At 31.5% G+C, this 12,793-nt stretch overlaps 1 protein-coding gene across 1 annotated transcript in view; it reads left to right on the top strand.

The window, feature by feature from the left end:
- Nucleotides 1-2,569: 2,569 nt before the first annotated feature.
- Nucleotides 2,570-12,793, top strand: part of CDH9 (cadherin 9) — a 159,607-nt gene continuing 149,383 nt past the window's right edge. The window contains exon 1 of the mRNA XM_017501017.2: nt 2,570-2,879. The gene's annotated coding sequence lies outside the window, so the exon portion shown is untranslated. The remainder of the gene's footprint in view (nt 2,880-12,793) is intronic.

The following is a 12,793-nucleotide window of genomic DNA, read 5'->3' as shown; positions in this document are numbered from 1 at the left end:
GCTTGATTCTTAAGTATAGTTTAATCTTCAGGTCGCAGGAGCAAGTCCTTGGTGCTGAGGACTGGAAAGGGATATTTATAGTAGTGACATTCAATAGCTATTGAGCAAAGCATTTCAGTTTTAGTTAGAAAGGTGTGAATGTGTGTTACCAAGAGCAGAGGGTGGTCTTAAATTCCAGGGTGTTCCTATGAGTGGTATCATAGCACAGGGAGCTTCTGTCTCAAGATTTTCCTAGTGCAATACCATAAATATGTCTTTATAGGACTGTGTGAAGACTGAAGAACTAATTGTAAGCTTAAAAACTCACTTGACTACAAAGTTTATTTTTTATTACAGTACAAGATAAACTGGCTTTGTGTCTATTTTTTTAGTTTTTCTTTCTCAACAATTTGTGAAATTATCATTATACAATAGAATATATTTATAATCATAAAATGCAAAAAAAGATGAAGTTTTATATTCGGCGTGATCTATCCATCTTTTTGAACAGCACTAAATAGATGGAGTCCTTAAGTATGAGAATGCATTATGTTCAAAGAAGAGGAAAAGAAAAATATCCATATAATTTTTTTTCACAATGAGGTAGTACATTCACTACTCCAAATAATTAAGAAAAAGTGAACTCAGGCTAATATTGAATATTTCACATAATATTTTACATTTACTGTTAATAATTTTTTTATGTTTAAATACACAAAAGGAGGGCATAGAGTCTGCTACTATAATGACTAATAGTTTTGTACAAACATGTTTGCTAAATATTCATATATATTACTGCAATGATGAAGAGTTGTTTTCATGTGATATAGAACGCTACTCACATTTGAAAATTTACAAGTAGCTATACACGTGATATAAAAGAATTTTTGTGAATTCCAAAGTTTAAGTCCTTTGTTTTCAAATGCCAGTTCCATACCAAATGAAAAAGGTAGAAGACCTTTCACTTGGCAACCCCTTTTTTTTCCTCCTTTCTTCAGAGTAGTAAAAATAACTTCAAATCAGGATTTAGACTCCTCTGTTGAATTGTGGATTTCACACAAAACAGTCTTTTCCCACAGATGGATTTCAGTGGGAAACAAAATATATGCCACATTAGGGATTTAAATCTTTTATTTGTGAATATTTACCTTAAACTATGATCAAATATTTTGTTTGGTTCCTTTTTCCCACTTTACATACATTACTTTATCTCAACATTAATAAAGAGGCTTCTATAATATGTAGTTTTATTTAAAGGAGAAAGTAGACCCAGAGACATAAGTCTAAAGGAGCCTGTGAATTTTAAATTAAGTTTCTTTGCCTCAAGAAAACAGTCTTAGCCTCCATGAAGAATTCACCAAGCTGTCTTAACCACTTGAAATCTATCTAGCCCTGGGAATATGCATCAGGCTTAAATTCTTCCTTCTTTTTCTTTTTTTATGGATGAACAAAACAAAGTTCCCTCTTTTGCCCACCTCCTACACTTCAAACACAGAAGTATTTAAAAGCCGTTCACTCCATGTTCAATCACCACGCGGTAGTAGTGTCACATTTTATTTGGGGATATGTAAAATTGTATTTTTTTAAACATTTGTTTTCCTTTTCAAGAAATGAATTTTCATAAAGCACAAGTCTCAGATAGGTACCTCTATTATCTATACTTCATAAATAAGCTTTACCATTGGGGGAAAAAAGAAGTGGAGTTGTTTTTTCCATTGTCATTTTTCCTTTGAAGCATTAAATAGGATATTGATATTTTTTCACACTTAAGCTATTTACTTACTGTGACTTAACGAGCCGTTATAAAGTGAACCATATTCCCACCGTGCATTTCATACAACTATTACTAGAACTTCTTTTCAGAAGGATTTATCTACTAATCAATAGCTTTCTTATTGTGCCATTTCCAGAAGTACTAAAGAGACTTCTCTCTGAAGCAGCGTTTGACTCTTGCTTTGGTTTACCCTCTCTAAGAGTTGTGCAATGTACGACAGGGATTCTAACAGGTGGATCATGTAGTTTTTGTGATGTGGCTGTGGTCACCAATATTTCTGGTTATTTCCAGGGAAGATGAAACTCATTCAATTGCATTATCAAGTAAAAGGCAAAGTCGTTCTAGAAATATAAAATTATACTTAAAATCATTACCTTTACTGAAAACAAATATGTCAATCATTAATGTTTAGATGTTTAACAATGTTTCTAAAGGATTATTTTAGATTATAAACTCATAAAGGCACAGAGAAAAAATACGTGGTTATCAAAGATAAATATTATCTGGATTTTTCTTTTCTTATTCTTAAACTTGACATTTTGACACTGAATTGAAATAGGTAGTAGTAAATTCTGCAGAAACCATACACAAAATTCCTTTTGAGCAACAGCACTCTCCCTGTGATATATGTTTTCTACAGATGATTTACAGGTTACAGACATGCTGTGACCTCTCTCTCCCAATTGCAAACAGATTAAGGAGAGCTGATTAACCGGGACTAAAAACGCGGGGTTGTTTTCTCTTATGTGGGGACTTTGACAAAGCCCTCCTTTCTGAGTCCTCCCACTTCATTCGCTTTCAAATCACTGTGCCCAAAGAGGTCTTCACTCCCCCAAGCCCAAACCTGGAGCCCTGCAGCGCCATCAGCGGCAGTATCTTCCTATTTGAGGGACGTCTCTTATTAATCAGAAACGCTGAATGGAAACCAATCAGATAGAGAGTTCCTTTGGCTTCAGCTTCCTGCCTGTCTGAGTTAAAAGTGATGCTCGAAGAGAAAGCCACACTGAGATGCATGAAGATTCAGCTGTGAAGATACTATAAAAAGAGAGGAGAAGGACCGAGACAGAAGGAACAACGGAATTGTCAGTGCTGAGTAGTGCTAAACTCCGTTCCATTGTTAAGCAAGGTAAGTGTTATTTACTTTGCTTGACAATATATGCTCTTCAGTTTTTGCTTTCTTATAATGAAGTAGTACAAATATTGCTTTTCTCCTAGTTGCTATATTTTGCTCTCTCTCTCTCCCTCTCAACATTTGGAAGCACGTAAGAATACATTTTATAGTATTTGAATAAAATGTTTATACGCTCAGTGAGAAAACTTGCAACATTTGCTTCTTATTTTACTTTTACAAAGCTGATACCTACTCAAGCTCTTTATGTAGTCCTCAAATGTGCATCTGGAATATTGTTGTAAAAATAAAACTAAACTTAAAATTCTATCAGTTGATCATGGTGGCTTTCAATTACTCACATATTTGTGTGTTCATGTATATGAATATTATATTAATTTGAAATGGATGCTGGTCTTCTCATAGCTTTTGTTTAAATTATTTGAGTCAAAAATGTCAAAAATAAGGGCATTTTAATTCATAATTGAACAAGAAATGCTTTCTTTATTTTCAATATTATAAATGAAATAAAATATGAATAGTAAAAATGCCACAGATGCATATTGGATGTCAGGATTAAGGTGATCACTTTACCTGGTAAGAGAGCTTTCTTCACAGATTTGTGGCTCTCACTCAGGTTGGCACTCTGAATGTATATGTCTGTTAGTTATAATTGCTTTCCATTATTGTAGGCAAATGTGTCTTAATATAATGAAGACTAGATGAAAGCCACAGGAGAGGGATAGTGTTTCTAAGCCAAAATTGGCATTTACAAAATTTTAAGTGATGTGGGAAATGCATTGATTTGGTGGAACATTGTTTTATTGTGTTTTCCATTGCATGCTCAAGATCACCATTCACATCAAATAAATTTTTGCAAGCATTCTCCTCTCAAAAAAGCCTTGATTTTATCTATAAGGTCATCAAAATTTTTTAGTATTGATAGTTAGAAACTGTTACCAGGGTGAAATTCTCATAATCTGGTTTAAATAATAACAGGGTAATAAAAAGAAAGTTATTAACTGTAGTAAATAAGTTTACATTTATTTGTATCATCAACTTTTGATGAGAATGTAATGAACTTCAGATTTGAGGAGAAATTCGTGGTTTATCCGGGAGATGTATTGTCATTTTATATTTTATGTTACAGATATATGAAATTCCTAATGATTTTTTCACAAGCTTTCTAAAATCTTTGTAGCATGGAGAAGGAATGATTTTGTAAATCAGAAAACGTGGTAACTTTTGCAAACAGTAGGGAATCTTCCTTGGGCTCCCTTTGCTTTATCTCTGAATTTAGAAGCGTTACCCATCTTTAGTCACAGTTGGTTAAGATGAATTTGATTATTCAAGGTTCTCAAATTTTGTGAAAAACCTCCTCCTACATTCTATAGAAGGTGTATCCTATTTTTCAGATTCAGACACTACATCATTGCCTAGGCAATGCTATGTCAGTTATGAGATACATTTTTGCAACTGTAAAACTGACTAATCCAGGTTTAAAACAGATCTTTTTAAAGATAAGGAAGATGAAATAACATGCTATTACAACACGTAGCACCAAAGAACTTGAACGTAACATAAATAGCATGTGTTTGTAGTCTTGTCACCAAGCATGTTATGGGCTCAACTAAAGTTTTTTCAAATGAAGAGTACATAAATAATTATATGCACTTAATAGATATATGCTGACATGTTGAAATACCATCATCCCTATATGTGTTTTGAAAAATGAAAAAAAAAATGTAAAATAGTTTTGATGTAAAATAAATTATGACAAAATTTAATTCTGGAAATAAATAAAAAATACTTTAGAGAAAGCCTAGAGTACTATGAATTTAAGAGTAATTAACTAAATTTAAGTCAGATAGATTTGATAGTACTAATAAAAACAATAGTCTTATGAGACAATTTTTCTAGAATAAAAAATTTTTTCTTTTATTACAGTATTTGATAGTTTTAAAAACATTTGACATGGTTTACAGAATTATGATACTGTTCTTGCGTTCATTGCATAATGGAAATAAAAATGTCTTATACCACTGCCTGTCTTTAAAAAGATCACAATATCAAAGTGGATCTTGAAACTGCTCTTTTAAATATTGTGTTGCTCAACTTGATAAATCATGTGTTGAATCAGGAGCTCATCTGAACATCACCTGGCATGGAGGGATTTCTTCTGGTGTTTTCCTGTAACCCCTATACATGCCAAGCTTAGCCAATGCAGTGTCCCTTTCAGGGTACAGTCACCATGCAAGATTTTTAAAGTAAAGTTAATTGGATTTTTTTTTTTATTTCACTAGCTTAGCTCTATTTAGGTATCAATAGTGATATCAAGCATATGCCCCTTTCCCACAATATTTCTGCAATATATGGGTGTAGTTAATAAGAATGCTTTAGAGAGTGCCTACCAATTATGTAATATAGGATATGCAATTAATGTGGCAACATATAGTATGAGAGAAAGTATAAATTAAGTTGAAAGTTAATTTAAAAAATATATGTGAATGTGTCATGAATAAACATTGGCTGTAACTTGTTCTCTATGAAAGTAAACAGCCTAGATAGATAATTATTCAACATTAATGCAGATGTTTCACTATAACTTATCATTAATTTGCTACATTCTTTAAGACTAATTTGTTCACCCCAAGGCACAGTTAAATATGATGTGCAAATAATCTTGGATTAGAAAAAAAATGATACCTTAAAAAGTGTTCAATATACCACTTTTGACTTCAAGGACACACACACACATACACACACAAGTCAATAGCAATATTAACACAGAGTAATTTTGGTTCATAGTGAGATTTTTTGTAAAAAAACCTCTAGTTAGTTTCTTGGGTATTTTACCTTGTAAATGATCTGCTTAAAGTTGAATTTTCTTAAGGAAGAAGAAAGCGTGCAAAATAGGATCAAAAGGACATTGATTTAAAATGAGCCTTGTTTGTTTTTACCTGATGCTAAATTTATAAATACGATCATTTTTATTGTAGAACCATAAAGCATGCTTCGTAAGATAAAGCAATTTCTTTCTCTGTATCTTGCATATTTGTTTTCAGAAACAGTTGTCTTTTTAAAGATACTTCAAATAGATGTCAATACCCAAGACATTACCTTATTTAGGTGTTTACATAAAATTTTGGAACTTTACAAAAGTAATTTTAACTCTCTCCATCACTAATTTTACACATAAAAAAGCAGAGATTTAGAAAGGTCAGCTTACACAACCAAGACTGTCAAGTTTTATATATATATATATATATATATATATATATATAGTCAATATTGTGTAGAAATGTATATTGTCATGAACTTCAAATTAGAAATATAGAAAAATACATAAAGATAGATGGCAGACAGACATAGATAGATGATAGATATACACATAGATGATGGATTGATAGAGAAATACATAGAAGATAGATAGATAGATAGATAGATAGATAGATAGATAGATAGATATTATTGAAAACAATTCTGGATTGTTATAAATAATCTAAAAAAGTTTTTTTTTTTATTTCTCTTATGAGTCATTTCATTTTCTACCTGGAAGTACAATTATCCTCATTATTAAAATATGGTAAGGAGTGTACAGTGAGGAAAATGTCTTTATAGCACTCTTATACATTTCCATAATAGCCCTAACATGTTAATGCACTTATTCCTAAATTTAGCACTTATAAGGCATGGTCTTCTAGCCACAGTACAAATGCAAAGTGCCTGAAAAAAAGCAGGCTCTCTGGAGCCTGACCAAGAGATTTCATACTAACACTTCCAAGAAACACCTCTCCAAATATAAAAGTCATTATAATGGCTCTCATTGGCTATGACTGGAAAGTGGAAACATCATGGGGTGTTGTGGCCAGATGCTCTGTGTGAGTGTCTGTGTATATGTGTGTGTGTGTTGTGTGTGTGTGTGTGTGTGTGAGAGAGAGAGAGAGAGAGAGAGAGACAGAAAGAGAGATGTATTATTTATTTATATTTTAGGAAGAGAGGTTAAAAAAGAAAGAAAGAAAAGAGCTGAATATTTTCTTAAAGTTACATTCAAGGTTTTTCTGAGTTTTTTTTCCCCATCCTATTAATTTAGCAAATTATAAACCAATTGCAGGAGAAATTAGTGTTCTTCTATAGCTTCCATTTCTTTTGATTAGCAAGATAATCTTTGATCTCTCTAATTGATCGATGAAACACCAGAGCATATGATTGTTTCAGAAATATGGATTAAAAACCCAGCCTCTCATATCAGATTTTGAAATTGGCTCTACAATTCTGAAGAGTGTGGATGACTTCATTTTAATTTCTACTCCAAACACTAACTCAGTTTACAAGGGAAATAGTAATAACTAATAGTTATTATTTAAATTTCAATATAAAAGATTTAACATGGTCATTAATGTGTTGAATATTGGAAGAAACATATATCTAATAGAATTTATGTTAGAATATGCTGCACTTAACATACTTTATATATTATTAATACAGTTTCCAAAGCATAATAGACTCTTTCCTCATATTTTGTAAAAGAGGCTCTTTGGAAAGTCGTACAAAAAAAAAATGATATACACAGGAAGCTGTCTAACAGGGGAGACAACAAATAATGCATATAACAAAGTGTAATCCAGGCAAATGAGGAATAGTAATTCACTTCCTGGGTCAAAGGACATGATATAAAATATACTGCTTTTATAAAATTGGGAAATCAGCCTTAAAAGTTTTCTAAGGGAGTTTTCACCAATCAACCAATTCTAAAATGTATTTTTTTTTCTACCAAAGCAGTTTACTGTAGTAATAGTACATAATTTCTAGAAATGTTTTAAAATATTCATGTCTATATGTTATAAATACTCCATAATATAAAGAACACATAAGAAATTTATTTTTAAAAATGTTAAGGATAATTAAGCCACAGAGGAAATGTAATGATTTCCCATTACGGAAAACTTAACAGCTTAAGAAAACTTAGCAGAAATTAAGAGAAAACTTAGCTCAAATTCCAGAGTAACAACTATGTGTCTATCTATCTATCCATCTATCTATCTATAACTTTATATTGTTATCTGTATATCTACGTATATCTGTGTCTTCATTCCTATTTCTGTATATCTGTAGCTGTAGCTATGTCTGTGTGTTTGTGTGTGTGTGCATCCAGAATACATATGGAAAACAAAGAAAGCACAACCAGTTAATTCAAAAATTGTGAGCATTCAATATTCACATAAATTAATTTTAATATTTATTACAGGGGTGTAACATGAGTAATGAAAATAACTTTTATTAGACAATTTTAATTACATTATGACAAATTATAAAATATCATTTGAACATTTTTAATTTTGGGAAAATTTTAAACTCAATTATACTCTATATACTGTGGTTGACTTGGGTAATTTTTTAATAGGGAAAATTAAAATATTTTTTCAATTGTATCTGGAAATAATTATTCTTTATTGAGTGTTCACAATTCTTGAACACCTCACAAAAAATAGAATCTTTTTACCCACTTTTACAGTAGATAAGAAAACTGTTATATAAAGTAGAAGACAATGCTATTTCAAACTATGCTTATATAAAAAGTAGATAATTATTATCAGGAAATAAATTTCTTACAGTTTTACATTTGTCAAGTATAATACAAAGCAAACACATTATAAAATAAAATTTTTAATTATAAATTTGGCTATTTTCCCTAAGAGTCAATAGGCTCTTAAATATTTGTTGTATTTCTAGATAAATTAACAATTTGCTTGATTGTATATTTACTTTATATTAAAAATATGATACAAAGATTAAATAGTATTGCTTTTTTCTAATATGCAATATACAGTAATTCATAAAACAATGAAGAGAAGTATTTTATTATTACCACTCCTTCTAGCTTAATGTCACAACTTATTTATGTTACAACTTAATAAAGCATTTACACGTGTATTAAGCAGGGATTGGAATAGGTTCAACTGTTGGAAGAGAGAAAATAGTTTTCTGTCTCCCCTAAGTATTGCCAGTTTATCTAGATGATGTAACATATTAGATATGGTTTGAATTCAGCACAATAGCATTAAATAAGATTGAGATTTATATTTCGGTCAATACATAATTTTCCCAAAATTAAATAATTAACTTACTATAATAATGATATGTATACTTATTTATACAAATAATATTTATCTGTCTTTTTTATTTAGTTTAGAATAAGATTTCTGATACAATCACTAAGAATGGAGACTATTATTTAACTTAGAATAAACAAATAAACTAAACTCTGTCTGTTGAAGTCTTACCTTGAATATGTTTTAAAACACACATTCAGGAAATAACAGAATGTTATTTCACAGTAAAAATGTCACTTATGTATGTCTTGTATTTATATCTTAATGATCATAAATTGTAATCTTCCTAAATTACAAGAAATTGTGTGTAAAAGGCCTATATAGAAAAAGTGTGAGAACATGCTGACCCAGATTGAAAATTCTACTTAGATTATGGATTTAAAGAAATGTATTCTAACCACTTAAAAATAATATTTTGCTCTATAAAATCTGAATTTGAAAGGATATATTGAAAGATCAGTAACTATTTTTATAACTATAATTAATTTTAGTTTAAAATAGAAAGTTCTATTAAAATACAAATGGTGAATATCAATAATAAAATACTCTTTAAAAATATTATAAGATTATTTCAGCACATTAAAATGGAGAGTTTTTATCAATAGTCTGTTCATATTTATAAATCTCTCTATATATAGACAGCTAGGTCATATAAATATGTGTGATATATCTTCCCTTCACAACTTTGGACCTATGACCTGTGTTAAACTTGGTTTCTCAATAGCTAACTATGTCAGATTATTTTATTTAAATAGGAAAGTAAGTTTAAACTTTGGAAATCATTTGTTATTTTAGAAAATTAAGAAGAGAACTGTTCCAATAGAATATTTTGAAATAAGCATGTGTCAGCAAGCTACCGGGAATTCATAAGCATTTATACCCGAAGATTAATGTTGAAACCTACAGAGACCAAATGACAGAATGAAGACAAGAGAGAGGTGGGATTCCATAGCAGATTCAGTAGCACGGTCACATAACAGTTTACTTTGAAAAATGTTGCCACCATAGACCTTTTGCTCTTCCCAGACCCATTAGGCATGCAAGTTTATTAGTTGACAGATAAAGCATTTGCTTTGGAATCACTGAAACCCTTTATTAAACATGGACACAAAATTATTCTATACACCTAAGACTAAACTATGTCTGTTGAAGTCTTACATTGAATAAATTTTTTAAACACACATTCAGGAAATAACAAAATGTCATTTCAGAGTAAAAATGCCACTTACATATGTCTTACATTTATATTTCAATGATCATAAATTGTACTCTTCCTAAATTGCAAGAAAACATAAGTAAAAGGCCTATATAGAAAGAGTGTGAGGACATTCTAACCCAGACTGAAAATTCTATTTAGATTATGGATTTGAAGATATGTATCCTAATCACTTAAAAAAATACATATATATATATATATATATATATATATATATATGTATATATTTTGAGTTGAGTATATATATATTTTACATTTTACTTTAGGTTCTGGGGTACATGTTCACGTCATGCAGGGTTGTTGCATAGGTGCATACATAATCAGGTGGTATGTTGCCTCTATCCCCCCTTTGACTATATCTGGCATTTCTCCCCATTTTATCCCTCCCCACCCTCCCCAACCCCTGCTGTCCCTCCCCTAACCCCCACCCCAATTGCCCTCAGTGTTTGATGCTCCTCTCCCTGAGTCCCCGTGTTCTCATTGTTCAACACCTGCCTGTGAGTAAGAACATGCGGTGTTTGGTTTTCTGTTCTTGTGTCAGTTTACTGAGAATGACGGTTTCCAGATTCATCCAAGTCCCTACAAAGGACACGAACTCATGGTTTTTTATGGCTGTGTATTTTGCTCTATAAAATATGAATTGGAAAGAATATCTTGAAAAATGAGTAACTATTTTATCATTTTAGAATTCTGTATGTATATATTTACACAGTATAGTGGTTTTCTCTGATTAAGAGATGTTTTATAAACCTTCAGTGATATAAATTTTTCATTAAAATTACAGATGTATATCATTTATCCAAATGTAATTATGTAATGTTTTATTTATATTTCTTTCTTAGTTTTTGGCTTCTGTTAATCAGCCTTGTATGAAAGTGATCTTTAATTACCTTCATTGTAAGAAAAATTTTAAAGTATTAACCATCCACTTGAAAAAAGTAGATTTGTAACCAATTTTAGCATACAGGAAAGAAAGCATATAAATTAAGTTTACAGAAGATATTTTTAGTAGTTAGCATGTGATTTAAGATGTTCTCCATACATATACCTAAAAAATCAAATAATATGCTAAGTATACAATTATATATAGATGTGAAAAATTACTCATTTACTATAGTTGTTATGCTAGATTCATGTGCTGAGCGCTACCTGTATTTGTTCCTTTAATTATAATTCTTATCTATGAGGAAAGATATCCACACTTGAATCCTTCTATTTGTTATGTTGTAATTCTAAATCATTTGACGGCTAAAATAAAGTTAACTTAGGTTGTATGTTATCTACTGCTTTCTAGCAAATTGAGCATAAATCTACGGCAATACCTAGAAAGCAGACGGGTCTAGCAATGAACTGTGATGACTTACTTGCTTTTGACCACCTGTGCTTCTTGAGTTCAGTATAGCTTTTTTTTTCTTTTTAATCCCTGCTTCTCTGCTACTTCTGTTTCCATCCCTGCTGCTTTTCTACTTTCCCTGGTTCATTATTCCCTATCCCCACTCCTCCTCTACTTCAAAGACAGAATAAATTTAACTAAAAGTGTTTCTCCTTTTAACTTAGCATTCATTTTGGGAGATTACTCAGTTAATTGCTACAAAAAAGTGGCTTTTCCAACTTGAGAAACTCCTTAGATGTGAAAACTAATAAAAATGGGTCAGTGTATTATATGATCAGCTTTAGAAGCTCGTCTCCTCTCCTCTACCACTCCCTACTATGGGAAATGAGGTTTACAGGAAGTTGAGTATTGCCAAGGCCACAATTCACAAAGAAGGGATAAGTGGAACAAGGTGATGCACTTTTACTAACAAGACGGCCTACCTACAAGTCCAGCAACATAGCCCTGCATGTATACAGCTGCACGAGGATTTTGGAGAATTGTTAAGAAAAACTGAGCTTTGAAAAGCAAAGGATATCCTTATATATTTATTACTACCTTTAGAAGAGGTGGAGGGGTGAAGAAACAAATTGGCAAAATGTTTTTATGCTGCCTGCTTGGCCTCGGGAGCCCCAAAATTGATGTACCTAACTTTTCACATTAAGAATCTGATCTTGTGTCTCATTTCCGTGTCTAGAAATGTCAGCCCATCTTTGAATTTGCAGGTGTAGGAAGCAATGCTTCTCAAAACACCACCACTGAAGTGTGATATCCCAAATGTGTGTAGGTTTGTTGAGAAGTCTATTTGGAATCCTGTATGAGCCCTTCATTTTCCTATCTTTCAGACTCGCAATCAGGAAAAAGATCTTTAGATTTTTTTGTGATAATGTATTCATCCATCCTTTAGCTGATTATTTCATCTTCACATGTTTGAACTTTCTCATTACTAAACACTTACTACATCTTAGGCACTGTGCTGTGGTGAGGCTGCACCTGATGCGCTGGGAAGACCACCTTCACTTGGAGACCACTGTTTCAAACAACTTCAGATAGAGATTTCAGACAGAGATTCCTCTTTCCTTCCTTCCTTGATTTCTTTTCCCTTTCTTTCTTCCTTCCTTCCTTCCTTCCTTCCTTCCTTCCTTCCTTCCTTCCTTCCTTCCTTCCTTCCTTCCTTCCTTCCTTCCTTCCTTTCTTTCTTTCTTTCTTTCTTTCTTTCTTTCTTTCTTTC

Source organism: Cebus imitator, unplaced genomic scaffold (genome assembly GCF_001604975.1).
Source record: "Cebus imitator isolate Cc_AM_T3 unplaced genomic scaffold, Cebus_imitator-1.0 Scaffold276, whole genome shotgun sequence".
In the NCBI taxonomy this organism is placed as follows: Eukaryota; Metazoa; Chordata; class Mammalia; order Primates; family Cebidae; genus Cebus; species Cebus imitator.
Note: the sequence above shows the minus strand (reverse complement) of the source record. Positions and strands in the feature narration are given on the sequence as shown.